At 47.5% G+C, this 18,252-nt stretch overlaps 1 long non-coding RNA gene across 1 annotated transcript; it reads left to right on the plus strand.

The window, feature by feature from the left end:
- Positions 1 to 15,440: 15,440 nt before the first annotated feature.
- Positions 15,441 to 18,252, plus strand: LOC129632088 (uncharacterized). The gene is made up of 3 exons (XR_008704301.1): positions 15,441 to 15,544; positions 17,349 to 17,474; positions 18,120 to 18,252. It is a non-coding gene; the product is annotated as an uncharacterized LOC129632088 (long non-coding RNA).

An 18,252-nucleotide genomic window follows, 5' to 3' on the forward strand; every position in this document is an offset into this window, starting at 1 on the left:
AACTCACGTCCATTGAGTCGGTGATGCTATCCAGCCATCTCATCCTCTGTCGTCCCCTTTTCCTCCTGCCTTCTGTCTTTCCCAGCATCAGGGTCTTTTCAAATGAGTCAGTTCTTTGCATCGGGTGGCCAGAGTACTGAAGCTTCAGCTTCAACATCAGTTCTTCCAAAGAATATTCAGGACTGATTTCCTTTATGATGGACTGGTTGGATCTCCGTGCAGTCCAAGCGACTCTCAAGAGTCTTCTCCAACACCACAGTTCAAAAGCATCAGTTCGTCGGCACTCAGCTTTCTTTACAGTCCAACTTTCACGTCCATACATGACTACCAGAAAAACCATAGCCTTTACTAGATGGACCTTTGTTGGCAAAGTAATGTCTCTGCTTTTGAATATGCTGTCTATGTTGGTCATAACTTTCCTTCCAAGGAGTAAGCTTCTTTTAATTTCATGGCTGCAGTCACCATCTGCAGTGATTTTGGAGCCCCCAAAATAAAGTCTGTCACTGTTTCCCCATCGATTTGCCATGACGTGATGGGACCAGATGTGTGTATAGGTATAAGTGAATCACGTCGCTGTACCACTAAAATTAGTACAACATTATAAGTCAACTATAGCCCAATATAAAATACAGTTTTTTTAAATGCCCAGATTCTGAATACTGGCTGCACAACAATGTGAATGTATTTAAGGCTACTGAACAGTACCCTTAATGTGACAAATTTTATGTTATATGCATTTTATCAAAATTAAATATTTTTTCATTGCAAAAGAAGACCGAAGCTGAGAGCCAAGGACAGAGGCAGAGAGAGATTAATGGACAGAGTTAGCTAGAAGGACCCTCTGTTTCCTTCAAAGAGAGAAAAATAGAGACAGATTGACAGACACTGCCTGTGTGTGTGTGTGAATCCCCTCAGCCTCTTGCCATCTGACTGAGGAAGTGACCCCCTCTGGCCTGGGCTGATGGTGGAGGTGGGGCTGTAGCTATTACCTTCCCAACTCCAGGAGGCCTGACAGGCAATACTCATGGGCTTTCCCATCCTGGCTTGGCTACCTCCCAGATGGGGGACATCTCCTCTCAGGCCCTCGCCTTTCCCTCTACAAAAATGAGGGACAAAAGAGGACCTGCCCTTGGCAGAGGCAGAGCTGGGAGACCCTGAAGTCCACACTCCTTTTCCCCCCTTTTCCAGATAGAGAAATTGAGGCCCAAAGCCGGACACCATGAATGAGGACCTCCGCCTCTCGGTTTGACTGGGCTCTGTAGCCATGCTGAGGAGTGGTCTGAGTCCTTTATCTATATAACCTGGTGAATCCTCCCAATCCCCCATTTTACAGTTGAGGAAATTGAGGGTTCAGAGAGGTGTAGTAGGCTTGATCAGGTGGCCTTGGCCCGAGACGGCCTGGAGCGGGGCTTGGGTTCCCAGCCAGAGACTGAGGCCAGGTTGCGGCGGTGAGAGCACCAGATCCTAGCCACTAGACCGGTGGCCAGTGACAAGGGTCCTGGCCCTTTGGCTCTGCAGAAAATAATTTCCACCAAGACAGAAAGTCATGATGCAGGTCAAGTATTTATTAAGAGGAAAAAGAGTACAGTATGTGTGGAGAGACACGCAGGTGGACTGAGAGAGAGAGTTCTTGAGTTGCACCTTCGTGCAGTTTGAATTACTCTCATGGGGCATTTCTTCTGGGTTTCCTTTGGCCAATCATTTTGACTGGCCTGGTTCACAGTCCGTAGGTGATATATCTCAAGATCTTCCCATGTGTGCACACGCATCTCTTAGCCAAGATGAATTCTACCAAAAATGTGTATGGGTAGAGAATATCTGTTATCCTAACTCCCCTTTGGCCTCCAAGGAGCAATCTCCTGACTTTGAGAAAAAGAAATATGTGGTCTAGGCAGGGCCTGAACTCCTCTCTTAATTGTCCTGCTATTCTCCTCTTGGAGTTTCAGCCCACAGGGAATGAATCTTCAATCACTTTACCCTGGGCAGGAGGGAGGCGCGCATCTATCTCTTGCCTTAGGCTGAGCAATGACCTCCCAAGAGATACAGGTCCTAAGCTCTGTAACCTGTGATGTTACCTCATGTGAACAAAGGGTCTCTGCAGATGCGACTAAGTCAAGAAGCTTAAGATGGGGACAGTCTTTATCCTAAATTTCTGAGTGGGCCCTACGCGTAACCGCTGGTATCAATATAGAGGGGAGGCAGGTGGGCATGCGAGTATAGACAGAGTGAAGGAAACTGGGGTCAGAGAAAGAAGATGTTTTGCTGCTGGCTTTGAAGATGGAGGAAGGGGCCACTAAACAAGGAATGGAAGAGGGGCAGCTCTAGCTACTAAAAAAAGGCAAAGAGATCACTGAGCCCCTACAGTTTCTGGAGGGAGCGCCATCCTGCTAACCCCTTGGTTTGGACCCCTTAGGACTCATTTCAAGGATTTCTCATGTGGTCCAGTGGCTAAGCCTGCGCTCCCAATGCAGGGAGCCCTGTTTCCAGCCCTGGTCAGGGAACTAGGTCCTGTATGCTGCACTAAAGATCCTGCATGCCGCAACTAAGACCCAGCGCAGTCTATAAATAAAATATATAAAGTATAAATAAATATAAATGAATATATAAATGTGTAATTACATATTAAAAAAACTCATTTCAGATTTTCAACCTCCTGTGCTGTAAGAGAATATATTCCTTTTGCTTTAAAGCAGTAAGTTGGTGGTAATTTATTATGGCAACAATAGCAAATGAATACCAGAGGTTATTGGACTTCCCAGGTGGCTCAGTGGTAAAAAATCCACCCGCAATGCAGGAGACAGAGATGTGAACTAGATCCCCTGGAGGTCGAGAAGATCCCCTGGAAGAGGAAATAGCAACCTACTCTAGTATTCTTGCCTGGAGAATCCCATGGACAAAGGCGCCTGGTGGGCTACATACAGTCTGTGGGGTTGCAAAGAGTGGGGCACGACTTAGGGACTGGGCGCACGTAAGAGGTTAAGTTCCCTGCCTGTGATGACTTGTAAGTACAGAGTCAGGATTTGGACCCAAGGCTCTACGGCTCACACTCATAACTACCATACTGGGTTTGGGTAACTACCATGCTGTCCTGGGGGGGCAAGAACCAGGGGCGGGGAGCCCCCAGCCTCTTCCCAGACCATCCTCCATCAGTCCTCTTTGCCACGCTTGCCCCTGGTTTCATGACATTGGGGCGGCCTGGAGAGAGGATGGGAGCCAGAGGAAAAACATTTGCCGAGTTTGTGCAACGAAAGGTTTTCCTACCTCTAGCTCTTAGCAGCTTACGTTTCCCCACTTAGGTGCAGTAGCAGAAATAATCATTGTGATATGAGAGTTAACATTGCTAATAGATTAAAAGTTCCAATCAGGGGTTGAAAGGTGTGCCTATTAAAAAAAAAAAAAAAGAAGAAGTAAACAAAGAAAAAGATATGCTGAAGTTCTAACTCCCTGTACTCAGAATGTGACCTTATTTGGAAACAAGGATGTTGTTGCTGATGTAATGAGTTAAGATGAGGTCAGAGTGGAGAGTCAGGATTTGGACCCAAGGCTCTACGGCTCACGCTCATAACTACCATACTGGGTTTGGGTAACTACCATGCTGTCCTGGGGGGACAAGAACCAGGGGCGGGGAGCCCCTAGCCTCTTTCCAGACCATCCTCCATCAGTCCTCTTTGCCACGCTTGCCCCTGGTTTCATGACATTGGTGTGTGTCTCCGGCACTGTAGGCAGATTCTTTACTGTCTGAGCCACCAGAGAAGACCCGTAGTAGAGTAGGGTGGACCCCCTAATCCAATGTGATTGATGTCTTTATAAGAAGGTGGTCATGTGACAACAAAGACACAGGGAGAAGACCATGTGATGCTGAAAGCAGAGATTGGAGTTATAAACCGCCAGCCAAAGACTTCTAGCAAATCACTAGAAGCTGCCAAGAGGCAAGAAAGGATCCCCTGACTGGTTGCAGAAAGAGCACTGTCCTGTCAACACCTCAGTTTTGGACTTGCAGCCTCTAGATTACAAGATAATACATTTCTGCTCTTTCAAGTCACACAGTTTGTGGTAGTCTGGTGGTAGCCACAGGACATGGATATAGCTCCTGTGAATTGACAAAAAATTAGGAAAGGATGGAAGAAGACACACAACGGCGAAACTTCCCTGGTAATCCAGTGGTTAAGAATCTGCCTGCCAATGCAGGAGATGCGGGTTCAATCCCTGGGTAGGGAACATCCTCTGGAGGAGGAAATGGCAACCCACTCCGGTATTCTTGCCTGGAGAGTCCCATGGACAGAGGAGCCTGGCGAGCTGCGTACAGTCCATGGGGCTGCAAAAGAGTCGGATGCAAGTGGGCACATGCAGCATGCTGTCCTACCGCACCCCTTTCTCCTACAGGTCGGCCAAAATGAAACACCTGGATGATGCACAAAGCTAGGGAGTCTATGGGGAAACGCACTCCCCACACTACTGACGGGCGTGTAAATGGACGGTCGTTTCACAATCACTCTCAAATTTACAAATGTAGAAAACGTTCCTGATGTTGCAAAAACAATTCACCACTTCTGAAACGCAGAACTCTGTACCTACGTTTTTCACCGAAGCGGTTTGTAATTATTCAGTGAACTGTCCTAGAGGTTTGTACCAAGCTGTACAAGAGGTATACTTATCCAACAGGAAAAAGAAAGAGGAAACTGTGTAATTCAGGTTACCTTATTGTCAGGTGGAAAAATCTAGGGGCAGAATTGTGTGTATCATATACTGTTGTTTGTCTATAAAAGGGGGGGCTGGGTGCGTGCTCAGTTGTGTCCAATTCTTTATGACCCCCTGGACTATAGCCTGCCAGGCTTCTCTGTCTGTGGTGCTTTCCAGGCAAGAATACTGGAATGGGTTGCCATTTCCTCCTCCAGGGCATTTTCCCAACCCGGGGATTGAACCTGCATCTTCTGCATCTCCTGCTTTGGCAGGAGGATTCTTTATCCCTCAGCTATCTGGGAATATTTGCTTGGACATGCATTAGAGAATTGCCCTGAGGTCCCCCACCTCCAGGTTTTAAATTAAGGGCGGGGAGGCATGGAGGGGACATTTCCCTGCCCTTCACAATCTTTACTCAGAAAACCTCGTGTTTGTGCAGTCCGTGGCCTGTTTACTCAGCCTCAGTTATCAGCTAACCTTTGAGGAGACTGGCTGCTACTCACGAAACACCAGGAGCTGCTCCCTCCTCCAAGAACCCCAGGCTCCCTGGGGACTGTTCTCCATTCTTCCCACTTCTCCTGAACCAAGAGGCTGGGGATCCACCTGGGAAGGAGGTGGCCTCCTCCCCAAACTCATCTCTGCCACAGCATCCCATCCCATGGTGGGAAGAGACACCGCCCCATCCCAGCCTCCTGCCTTTCTCTTTAGGACTGGTTCCTTCCCAAGTGGGCTCCTTGACTCTACACCCTGATTGAGGGCCCCGCCCTGGAGTCTGGAAAGCCCGGCAAGGCCTGTGAAGTGACCTTGGAGTGGTCCTTTCTCTCTGCTGGGATATCTCCTCTGAGCCAAGAGGGGAGCCCAACCCCAGCCTTGTCAGGCCCACTGCCAGATGATGACGATTATAATGGGGAAATGATGATGAGACGATGATGAGATGATGATGCCATCGAGCATCTATTGTTCTCAGCGTTCTTCTCTGATGCATCAGCTCATTTTATCCTCACGGCAGCCCTATGACATAAGTCCTCCTACGTGCGCTCCTTGACAAATGAGAATACTGAGACTCGGGGGTGTGACATGTCCAAGATCACCCAGCTTGAGGAGGCAGAACTGGAACTTGAATCCTGGCCTTCTGATTCCTCAGTGCTCACCCTCCTTGGCATGCGCGTGTGGTTTCCTTGAAGCTTGAGCATCACTAGTATACATCACCCGCACAGGAATGTAGCCAACAGAGCCTTTCCTGAGGGCCCTGGGTTGATCCCAGTTTAGTGTCACCAGGGCAGTGATAGATCTCTCTTCTTACCTGCTTAGGGACTGGTGGAGCCCTGAGGGTCTAACTTATTTCCTTCCTGGGAAGTGTCAGCCAAGCCGTGGTCTCCTAAGACCAGATATAGATCCTGGGGGTAGGGCAGGGGTCCTTGACCGAGGCCCCCGAGGTCAGAGCCTGAGCTTGCAGGAGGATGGAACTGCCCATTGAAGATGATCAATTCTGATTTCAAATCATAAGGATTTCGGAGTTGAAAGAAATGGACCTCAGGGTTCAACACACCGAGGCCCCAAACGAGAGGGAAGGGGCAGCCCCAGAGTTACTTCTCAAAGGAGAGGCAGGTGGGACTCAAAGCTGGTGAAGAGACATTCCAAACTTTGGGACTGAAAGGCCCTTTGTGGGTGGTTGGGATGGATCTTACTCCCATTGAGCAGATGTGCAAATCAAGCCTTTCTGCAGAGGTGAGGGCAAGAGAGCAACGTGGGCCTCGTCAGGAGGGGCGCGCTGTCTTCCCTCTCCGCTCTTGGTGGAGCCCAACAGTCAAGTCAGTGGGGCCTGGGTTCAAATCCTGGTTGTGCCAGAATCCTCAAGCTGGGGCCTCAGACAAGGGCCTGGACTGTTCTGAGCTCTAGTTTCCTTCTCTGTAAAATGGGGAAACTCAGGGCTGATTGCAACTGTACCAACTGTTAAAATATTGAGACTTTAACCAGATTTGGTTGGTAGAAATCTGCTCTTCCAAGACCCTGGCTGCTCCCCAACTCGTGGCATGTCTGGGTCTTCCCAGACACCCCCAAGTTCTACTAACTAAAACGGAATCACCAGGTTGGTGAAGGGGACCAGAACAGCGCTCTGGTAATGGGGCTGAACTGTTACTGCTGCAGAGCCTGCCCTGTACTGACTGACGGTCAAATATTTTAAAAAGATACTTATTTATTTTTTATTTGGCTGTGTTGGGTCTTAGCTGAGGCATGTGGGCTCAGTGGCTCCTCAGCATGTGGGATCTTAGTTCCCTGATTAGGGATTGAACCTGCGTCTCCTGAACTGCCAGGTAGATTCTTAACTGCTGGACCACCAAGGATGTCCCTGGTCAAATATTTTGGAATATGCCTCCTAGGGTTAATGATAATGTCTTGTAGGATTATTAGAAGGATCCAGTGAGTTAATGTCTCCTATAAAATGACCAGCAAACCTATTAGTAATAATATTAATAACAGCAACATGCCCAAAAAACAAACAAAAAAAAAAGGGAGAAAAAAAAGGGCAAAAAAGGAAAGAAGAAAAGAAAAACAACAAAAACAGGCCAATTGTCCTTCTTTGGCTTCACTAAATAGCCTCTGGCTTGTCCCCCAGGCCCCTCAGGACTCAGTTTCCCCATCTCCAAGCTCTCTAGGCCCCTGCCCCGCTCCCAGTGGCCAGCTTGGCAGGTGGGGCTCTATCCGCCCAGCCTATTTGCTCTCCCTCTTCCAGGGCTGACACCCTAGACAAGGCCCTTGAATAAAAGGCCAGGGCACCTTGGTCCTTCTTCCTCCTCTCCAGCCTGGATCATGTTCTGGCTCCCCCCACTTCTAGTGCTCCTGGGAGCGCTGGCAGTCCCAGAAGGTAAGGTGCATTGTGTGTGGTTCCTCGGAGAGGGAGGGGGTGGCAGCTTCTTGTATCTTAGCTTTTTGTTCAGCAGAGGCAGCTGGATGGGGTGTTTGAGAGCGTAGTTCTGGAGCCAGGCTGCCTGGGCTCAAATCCTGGCACTGCCACTTCTCAGCTGCGTGACCTTGAGCAAGCCACTTAACCTCTCTATGCCTTGGTTTCCCTATCTGTGAAATGAGGATGATAGAGCCCTCAGGGGGCTCTTGAGGGCAGGGCTCTCACTGAACTAATGTGTTAGAGGGGATAGAAAAGTGCAAAATTAAATAACTTGATACCTCTGGGTTTTCTTTAATTAACAGTAACCTTTTGGTGTTCAACTATCTGTTTTTTTGTTTTTGTTTTTGCAAAAACTCCTATACTGTACTATATTCCAGAAAACTCCTCCCTTACGTTTTTGGAACAGTCCCTCAGAGCAATCTAAGAGGCTGTATCTTGGGCTTAAGTCCTCAGGAATGTCCCAAATAAAACATAATTCTAAACTTACAAAAATTTTTGTTTGAAGAGATTTTTAAGGACTTAGAACAATATCAGGCCGTAAGTGGCCTTGCCTGAAGGTGAGTTATTAATAATAACTTATTATTCCTTTACCTCACCTGACTATCTTCCCTCTGGTTATGATTCTGCTACCTTTGGCTCAGGATAGATCTTCCCTGGTGATTCAGAGGGTAAAGAATCTGCCTGCAATGTGGGAGACCAGGGTTTGATCCCTGGGTCGGGAAGATCCCCTGAAGAAGGAAATGACAACCCACTCCAGTATTCTTGCCTGGAGGATGGGGTCACAAAGAGTCAGACACAACTGAGCAACTAACACTTTCACTTTGGCTCAGGATAGGAATTAAATGGTCAAGACCCAGCCCAGGACCTCACAGTGTGATCTTGGGTAAGACTCTAACTCCATCTGGTTTCAGTTGCCTCATCTATAAGTAGACGGTGTGAGTCAAGGTCAGCCATACACCTTTTCAGGGTGTGTGTCTTAGAGCCTTGAGATTTCTTGGAAGAGCCTCAGAGATGTCTTGGGGGTTAAGACCTGCTGGACAGACAGGGTGGTCATCAGCCGATGAAGGGAAATGACACTGTTTTTAAAAAAGAAAAATGATTTATTTATTTTTGGAGGGGCCTTTGGTTGCTGCAGGAGAGTAGTGGGGCTACACTGCGGTGTGCAGGCTTTTCATTGTGGTGGCTTCTCTTGGGTGGCACTGGCAATGTTACCCCACAAGGTCTTGGCGGCACAGGCTCTGGGGTGTCAGGACTTCAGTAGTTTTGGATCCCCGGCCCTAGAGCACAGGCTCAATAGTTGTGGCACACGGGCTTAGTTGCTCCACGGCATGTGGGATCTTCCGGGACCAGGGATAGAACCCATGTCCCCTGCATTGACAGGTGGATTCTTAACCACTGGACCTCAAGGGGGAAGTTCAGGAAATGACTCTCTTATCTGTTCAGTTCTGGACTTGGTGGGGGAAGGGGGAGATGTTTGGAGAAAGAGTTCCATGGTGAGAACTGGTAAGTTACATGCAGACTGTCCTAAGCTCCAGCTTGGAGATGCTGATTTCAGCTCCCAGCCTTTGCCTGCAATGTTTCACCCACCTGGAATGCCATTCACCCACCACCAGGAAAACGTTCCTTGATCTTCTCCCAGCAGCCCTCCCACCACCATTAGTTCTATTGGAAGCACAGAATCTTAGTCACTGGACTGCCAGGGAAGTCCCTCTTAGCTCTATTTTTGACTTGCGTGTCTGCGTGTGAGTATATGTGTTTGTTCTCCTTCCCTCCTTCTCAAATCTCAGGGTATAATCACCCCTCTCTCCCCACAGGGACCACCAAGACGTGTCCAGTCTGCCCTTTGCTGGGAAACTGCATAGAGAAAACCTGTCCTCCGGCCCAGGACTCCTGCTTGCTTAGCCAGTTGCAGCTGGGTGGGGGATGGGCCGGCCGGGGTGGGGGATGGGTAGGGAGGATGGACAAAGTGGGTGGGCAGGGGTTGGAGGAGACTGGCCTGGACCAGCCCCGCCTGGGACTGAAGGTTTCAAACTTCACCTCGTAGCTGAGCTAGCTCAGGGCTGCTGGGATGGCAGTGGGGAGGTGGGGGTGGCAGGGGGTGGTCTCAACACCATCTGAAGCCCCAGACTGATCTGTGGGGATTGCTGCAGAGGGGGCAGAGGTCCCGGAGGGCTTTGGGGCAGGGAGGTCTCTAACTTCCCATCCTCAATTTCTGTCACCAGCAAATGGGACTGTCATCAAGAATGGGTCCTGCGTGGCCCCTGGGGACTGTCGAAAAGATGTCTACTCCTTGACCTACGGTCCTGGCTTGAGTCTCTGGATCCGCACAGCCTGTTGTGAAGAGAACTGTAGCAGTGTTACCCCACAAGGTCTGTTGGCCAGGCCCTGGGGATCACACACCCTGGTGGGGTGTCATGGGAACTTGGCCTTAGTCTCTGGCTCTGCCTGGCTGATGGGGACAAGGAGAACCTCGGTTTTCTCATCTGGAAAATGGGTGTGCAATAATTTGTGCAAGAGTTGCAGAGTGCAAAGCTGACACAGAGTAGGCACTCTATAAATTGTAGCTGTACTTATGGAGTTATTGTGGTGGGGGGCGGCACTTAACAGAAGCCCCAGACTCTTCTTTCTCCTTAGGAGAGGGGTTGCCTGAAGTCTAGTCAAACAGAACAAGATATGTCATGATTGGTGATGGGCTCCGGTCTAGGGTAAGGGGAAATGCTTGCTTTCTGGTGCTGAGTCTGCACTTGCTCAGCCTTGACAGTGAGCATCTCCTCGCTGGCTCCTTCCAAACTTGGCTCTGAACGGTGATAAAGATCACTTTTTGTTGCTTGGCTGTTTTTCCCAGAGAAGGAGTTTTGAATTTGGCAGGTGTATCAGTGGGGAGACTCTATAGACAGCTCCACACTTGGGGCTACTAGCCATCCGTCCAGACCCCTGGGACTTCCCTCCTTCTAAACTGTGCACATCAACCAAATCCAACATCCAGGTCTGAGCCGAAAGCAGGGTATGCTAGTCAGCGTATAAATTGTCAGTTAGGAGTATAACTGCATCAAACAAAGCTCCTATGTGTAAAGAAAGGTTGCAGAGACTACTTTAGAATACTTGGAGCAATTGTCTCATTTTTTCATTCTTTTAAATTTCAAAATAAGCATATACATATATCCATTCTTTTTCAGATTCTTCTACTGATCATTTTTATCTTATTTTTTTGTTCCTTTAAAATTTTTAAATTTTATGTTGGATTTACAACATTGTGTTAATCTCAAATGAGTAGCAAAGTGATTCAGTCATACATACACATATATCTGTTCTTTTTCAGATTCTTCTACTGGTAATCGTAATATAATTCTTATCTTTTGGCCACACTACATGGCATGTGGAATCTTAATTCCTTGACCGGGGATCGAACTCACACCCTCTACATTGGTAGTATGGAGTCTTAACCACTGGACCACCAGAGACGTCCATATTTTTACTTTATTGCCCTTTAAGATTTTTAAATATTTTTATATTTCATTTTATATTGCAGTATAGTTAATTTACAATGTTGTGTTAGTTTCAGGTGTACTAGAGTAATTGTCCCTTGGTAGGGCTTCCCTCGGAGAAGGCAATGGCGCCCCACTCCAGTACTCTTGCCTAGAAAATCCCATGGATGGAGGAGCCTGGTAGGCTGCAGTCCATGAGGTCGCTAGAGTCGGACACGACTGAGCGACTTCACTTTCACTTTTCACTTTCATGCATTGGAGAAGGAAATGGCACCCCACTCCAGTGTTCTTGCCTGGAGAATCCCAGGGACGGGAAGCCTGGTTGGCTGCCTTCTATGGGGTCGCACAGAGTCGGACACGACTGAAGCGACGCAGCAGCAGCAGGGCTTCCCTGGTGGTTCAGGTGGTAAAGAATTCACCTGCAATTCGAGAGATCTGGGTTCGATCCCTGGGTTGGGAAGACCCCCTGGAGGAGGACATGGCTACCCACTCCAGTATTCTTGCTTGGGGAATCCCCATGGACAGAGACGCCTCGCGGGCTACAGTCCATGGGGTCTCAAAGGGCCAGATACGACTGGCCTTTGAAGTGACTTAGCATACACACGTGCAAGATGCCCATAGCTGTCTGTAGAAATAAACTGTGAGCTACACAAAGAATGAAAGCTTTTCTAGTAGCCACATTCAAAAGTAGGAAGAAGCGGGTGAAATTAATTTTAAGAATAGATCTTCAGGTACCATATCCAAGCTATTATTTCAACATGGTGATAATCAATATATAATTATTAATGAGATATTTTTACTTTCTTTTCCCAAGTGAAACTTCTGAAAACACACCCTCTAGGGTGTGTTTTATACTCAGAGCACATCCCAAAGGGAACCACCCACAGTTTAATATTTAATAACCACGTGTAGAGAGAAGCCATCTATTAATCAGCACAGTTCTCTACTTTTCTGTATCTGCCAATGTTTCAGTATAAACCCATGTTTAAACAATCTGTGGCTGTTTTGACTAAGGAAAAAAAATATGCTTAAATAGCTTCCTCTTCAATATTCCAGATCTCTAAGAAAGCTCTGAACACTAATCAGATGGTGGAGAACCTGGAATTAACCAGATGGTGGTGAACTACTCTTTTGTAAAACACCACAATATTTTAAAATCTAAAATAACAGCATCACCTTTTCATCACATTTGGAATTTGGGGTCTTAGAGGGAGGGCTTTTGTCCGTGTGGCCAATGTCTTGAAAACAGGGCCTGGCACAGGGTAGGTGCTCAAGAAATGTTTGTGGAATGAATGAAAGAACCCTTGGACTTCAGCATGAAGGTTTGCTTAGGACAAACGGAAAGCATGGGGCCAACTCCACCTTTGATTCTGTTCACTGCTCCTTGGAATCAGTCTTCAAGGACCAGAAGGAGGTGTCTCAGACCAGAGTGGTCTCACTTTGGAGGAAGATTGTGGTGGGTGGAAGCAGCAAGAACAGAGGGTGGGGAAGGGGGGATGCAAGGGGGGTCTCCCTCAGCCCCATCTCACTCTCATTACAACCACTCCCACCAGAAGCAAGACCCAGCGCCCAGCCCAACGGGGTGCAGTGCCGCTACTGCCCCAGGAATAAGTTGGCCCAGGGTGACTCCCTTTCGGTCATGAACTGCACTGGAAACCAGACTGTGTGTTTCACCCTCAGTGGGACATGGCATGGAGGTAAGGGTTCCCTTCAGGAGGTCAGTTGCGTGGCCGGCCTCCACGCTGTCTGCACAAATCAGTGTTGAGGTTCATTTGCATGTGTGCTCCGGTTATTTATTGATTCTTAAATGTCTCTTACCTGTAGTGCCTTAAAACAATCATTTTATTAACTCTTATGGTTTCTGTAGGCTGGGAATTCAGGAAAAGCTCATCTGGAAAGTTCTGTTCTCTCACGTAGATACACTTAGAGGGCTGCTGGAGCTGACACCGAGGGGCAACTAGGGGCTTAATGAGCATCTCGTACGTGTAGAATCTGGGCTTTTCCATGTGTTCTCTCCATATTGGTTACATTGGCATTCCTTACATCATGGCTGCCTTGGGGCTTTTTATACAGTGGCTGGAGCTCCAATACATTGATTAATGCAGCAGACAAGGCAGCAGTTGGGGCTAGTTGGCCCACCTCTCTCTCCATGTAATCTCAAAGCTTCTCTGTGTGGTTTCTCTCCATTGGGCTTCCTCATATCAAGGCTGCCGCCATCTTTGCATGGCAGCTGAAGAGTTCAAGAGCAAGTATTCCAGCAAACAAGGTGGCAGCTGCATGGGCTTTTATGACCTAGCCTTGGAATTCACATCCTGTTGTGTCTTCTATGTTTTATTGATTGAAATCATCACAAAAGTCCATCTGGTTTCATTGGAGAAGAGGTATAGACCCTCACTGATTGGTCTTAAAGAATTTGCACATGTAGTTTTATTTTTTAAGTTTTTTTAAAATAAGTTTATTATTATTAAGCCTTAGATATGCATGCTAAGTCCTTTAGTTGTGTTTGACTCTTTGCAACCCTATGGACTGTGTAGCCCGCCAGGCTCCTCTGTCCATGGGCTTCTCCAAGCAAGAATACTGGAGTGGGTTGCCATTTCCTACCCCAGGGAAGATTTTTTTTTTAATGTGGACCATTTTTTTTAAAAGTCTTTGTTGAATTTGTTACAATATTTCTTCTGTTTTATGTTTTTGTCTTTTGGCAATGAGGCATGTGGAATCTTAGCTCCTCGATCAGAGATTGAAACGGCATCCTCTGCATTGAAAGGTGGAGTCTTAACCACCTGACCGCCAGGGAAATCCCTGCAGGTGTATTTTTAAATCATCACGTGTTTGCAAATGGCTGGAGCAGAGGCTTTTTGAACAAAAGGCTTGGAACACAACCACACTGATCAGAGACTAGATTACCTGTGAAGAGTCAAGGAGAGAAGTGGTCTGGGCTTCTTGCTCCTAGCAGTCTGGTGGACTAGATCCTCTGCAGGGTCTTTCTGTTACAAACAGTGGCATGCTCGGAGGGTGGGCGTGAGAGGAACAAGAATGGTAGGAGTGGTCTGCTCCGGTGGAGAGAGGTATTTATCACCACCACTGTTTAGAAATGCTGGTATATGATGATAATAAAAAGCGACCGACTTTCAGTTGGTTTTATTGTTTTTAACTGCTCTGCAGGCAATACACTCTAATCCTTTAGCCTGCTTCCAGGATGGATTGCTCCCACCACCCATCCCCCTTGGTTCCACTGTTTACAGATGAACTAGATGCTGTACAAAAGTTTCCCCATGATTTTGGGAGCTTGAGGGAGATTTTCAAGGGTCCCCAAAGAAAACTAAAGTGTGAGCAGAAATCAGAAGATCATTGAGTGAACATGTAACGCACAGTGGCCCTGAGAGCAAATACTTATAACAGCCTGCTTTAAGGGACTTCCTCGGTGGTCTTATGTCTAAGACCTCACCTTCCAGTGCAGGAGGTGTGGGTTTGATCCCTGGTCAGGGAACTAAGATCCCACATGCTTCTCAGTGTGGGCCAAAAAAAAAAAAAAAAAGCCTGCTTTAAGTGACTAGATCTTGGGTCCACAGCATGGTTGGAGAACTGACTCTTTAACCCCTATGTAAGTCAGGGATCTTGGAAGGAAGCTGAAATGATCCCAGGTTGGTAGAACACCTGGCTCTCAGTATTTTGTTGTTCAGTTGCTAAGTCCTGTCTGACTGTTTGTGACCCCATGGACTGCAGCATGCCAGACTTCCCTGTCCTTCACTCTTTTCCCAGAGTTTGCTCAAACTCATGACCATTGAGTTGATGATGCCATCCAACCATCTCATCCCGTCTTCCTCTTCTCCTCCTGCCCTCAATCTTTCCTAGCATCAGGGTCTTTTCCAGTGACAGCTGATCTGACTTATCTGACAAAGCATAGGCCAGTTGATCTCAGTATAAGTAAAGGCAAATGCTCTCCAGGGAAAAGCCCCCAGGACTCCCACGGATGACATCAACCCCATGTGAGCTCCCAATCCAGAGCCCATGAAACGCACAAAGAAACAGGCCACCGTGAGTGAGAGCAGCAGCAACAAATGACGGATGTAGGCCCACAAGGAACTCAGCTTAAGTTATAGTTAGCAGCCACAGAACATAGCATAATTATATGTGACATATATGAAGGAATAATGTTAGAACCCTTCAAATGAGTGGGCAACAAGAGGTTGTAAGAAATGACCAGATAGATTTGATAATGAATCATACAGAACAATCAAGAGAGCTGGAAACTTTCACACAGAGAAAGACAGACATCAAGTTGGGAAGGCTCAAGCTCTGAGTCTCCCCCGCCAACTTTACCTTGTTTCTACAGGGACCCTCCAAACCCTGAAAGGCTGTGCTACACCAGAGATCTGCCACCTACAAGCGAACACCACCCTGGGCCCGGAAGCGTCTGGATTTCGTCTCATCACCAAGCCCAAATGCAGCCGTGTGACTCCTACCACCCAGCCAGGTACTTTGAACCCAGACTTCCTGAGACTGTACTGTCTTTGCCCTCTCTGGGTCCCTAATGCCCTTCCTGATCTTATGTGTTCCCAAGTATCCCCTCTCCCTACCATCAAGCTCCCAGAGAATGCAATTACTCATATGTGCGCAGGCGCGTGCTCACACACACCACCACACAGATGCACACAGATGCACTCACACCACCCGACACCTGGATGCAGAAAATCCCATTGGCCCACATCCACAGACCATCTGCATTTACATCCCAGCACCCAAAACACGCCTGCAGAGGAGCACTACGTCAAAACGAGAACATCCTGTTGTGTAAATGAGATTCGAGATCTAAACTCGGTTTAGAAGAAATCTGATGGTCTTTTCATTTTCTTCACTTCCTGGCTTGTGAAAGAAGACGCATTTGACAACAGCCTTCTTTTGGCTTACCAAAGAACACTGACAATAGTTTTTGTCTTCCAGAAAAGAGAGATGTTAATTTAGATAGTATTTACCAGGTTAACAGTTGTTGTTTTTTTTTTGTAGAATATCTGTTTAATTTATTGGGCTGTGCCAGGTCTTAGCTGCAGCATGTAGGGTCTAGTTCCCTGACCAGGGATGAAATCCCAGGCCCCCCAGATTGGGAGAGTGGAATCTAAGCCATTGGACCAGCAGCAAAGTCCCAGCAACAGGTTTTTAAGTGACAACTGAGCGGAATTATGGACATTTCAGAGGAGCAAAGGTAATTTTCAAACCTGGATTCAGTGTCCTGGGGGCATAGAAAATACTCTTGTTAGAACCTGCACAGCAAAGACAGTCCTGTGATAAAGAAGATGTGTTTGCTGAATTTACAGGCAAAGCAGGAACATTCTCACCTTTACTATCTCAGAGTACCAGCTGTTAGGCAGTTTACTTTTCAAAACTAATCAGAGGATTAAATGAATGAAGACGATGAAGAAAAAAATGGTAGACTTGAGAGCTACAATTTACAACGTGGAAAGAGGAAAAGGGCAAACTAGGATTACTGACAACTGGGAGACGGGACACGGAATTTTTGTGGGTACAGTCCTTGTGGATATATGACACATCTGTGCAGGGACACACACAGATGTCTGTTGGTTGCCAGATCCAAGCATAGGGACTGGGAAAGAGACAGGTACAAACACACACATATTAATACACAAAAGTACAAAATATACACACACACTGAAACACTTAGCTAACGTACACATCTGTGCACCAACATGTATATCCAACCCCCCTAAACCTTGCTGGAAACACAGACTCCCTAGACCAGCCTCCTACACAGACACATGGGCTTCCCAGGTGGCTCAGTGGTAAAGAATCTGCCTAACAATGCAGGAGACGCGGGTCTGATTCCTCGGTGGGGAAGACCCCCTGGAGAAGGAAATGGCAACCCACTCCTGTATTCTTGACTGGGCAATCCCAAGGACAGAGGAGCCTGGTGGGCTACAGTCCATAGGATAGCAAAATGTCAGGCACGACTTAGAGACTAAACGACCACAGCCACATAGACACCCACACACAGAGGGGCTCGCGAAAGCAGACACACAAACATTCCTGCCCTTCTTCAGACAATTCCAGAACACACAGAGTGCAGCACATGCATGTGTAGCCACATGACCACGTGTGCATAGAGAAACAGGCCTGGATGCTCATACACACAAACCGCATCATCACAGAAGTGCATCCACACAGCACCGTCACACGCATATAGCTATGTGCCCAGAAACTGACACACACACATGTGCATGCACACACACATAGCCTCCAGCCAGCTCATCTTCCTCTCTCCCCAGGTCCCTACACAGCCCACAGCAAGGCTAAGGTCACCACGTGCTTCACCTGCTCAGACCTCCACCATTGCAGCCCTCTCCCCTGCACTGAAGATAGGAACCACTGCCTTCAGACGGTGGGCATCACAGGTGAGCGCCCCTGGGACAGGATGGGCGAGGACAGGCAGAAGTGGGACAGAAGGCATCCAAGACCTCTCCTTGCCCTCCTATGTCTGCTGCTTCAACTCTAGCCATGGTAACCCTTTCCTGGCTATGAGGGACAGAGGTTGGTTGCAACAGAGGATGGGAGTTTAAAACCTGATGTTGCAAGTGTCATAGGAATTCCTGAATGCAAAGCAGCTAAAAATATAGAAGCTTCACCAGACACAAGAAGATAAATACTGTATAATTCCATTTACATGAGGTATCTAGAGTGGCCAAAATCATGGAAAAAGAAAGAAGAGTGGTGATAGATTGAATTCTGCAAAATGAAAAATTCTAGAGATGTATTATTACCCGACAATGTAATATAGTGTACGCTATTGAACTGCACGCTTAAAACTGGCCGAGAAGGTAAATTTTGTATTATGTATATATATACTTTTTACCACGATGATAAAAAAAACAGACTTCATGACTTAACAATGATTTGGGGAATTCCCTGGCGGTCCAGTGATCTGGACTCAGCACTTTCACAGCAGAGGGTGCTGGTGAACGTGTGGGTTCAGTCCCTGGTGGGTGAATGAAGATGGCTCGTATTTGCTTCTCATGAACCCACCCTCCATATCCTTCCAGTCCTAGGCGCAACTAACTCTGTCGCTTGGAGAAATGGTTCCTGTGTGGCCTCCAAGGATTGCACACCTGCCAACTCCATCTCTGCCTTGACCTACAGTATTGGTTTCGGCTTCTGGGTCAACACCACCTGTTG

The sequence above is a fragment of the Bubalus kerabau genome, chromosome 17 (assembly GCF_029407905.1).
Source record: "Bubalus kerabau isolate K-KA32 ecotype Philippines breed swamp buffalo chromosome 17, PCC_UOA_SB_1v2, whole genome shotgun sequence".
In the NCBI taxonomy this organism is placed as follows: Eukaryota; Metazoa; Chordata; class Mammalia; order Artiodactyla; family Bovidae; genus Bubalus; species Bubalus kerabau.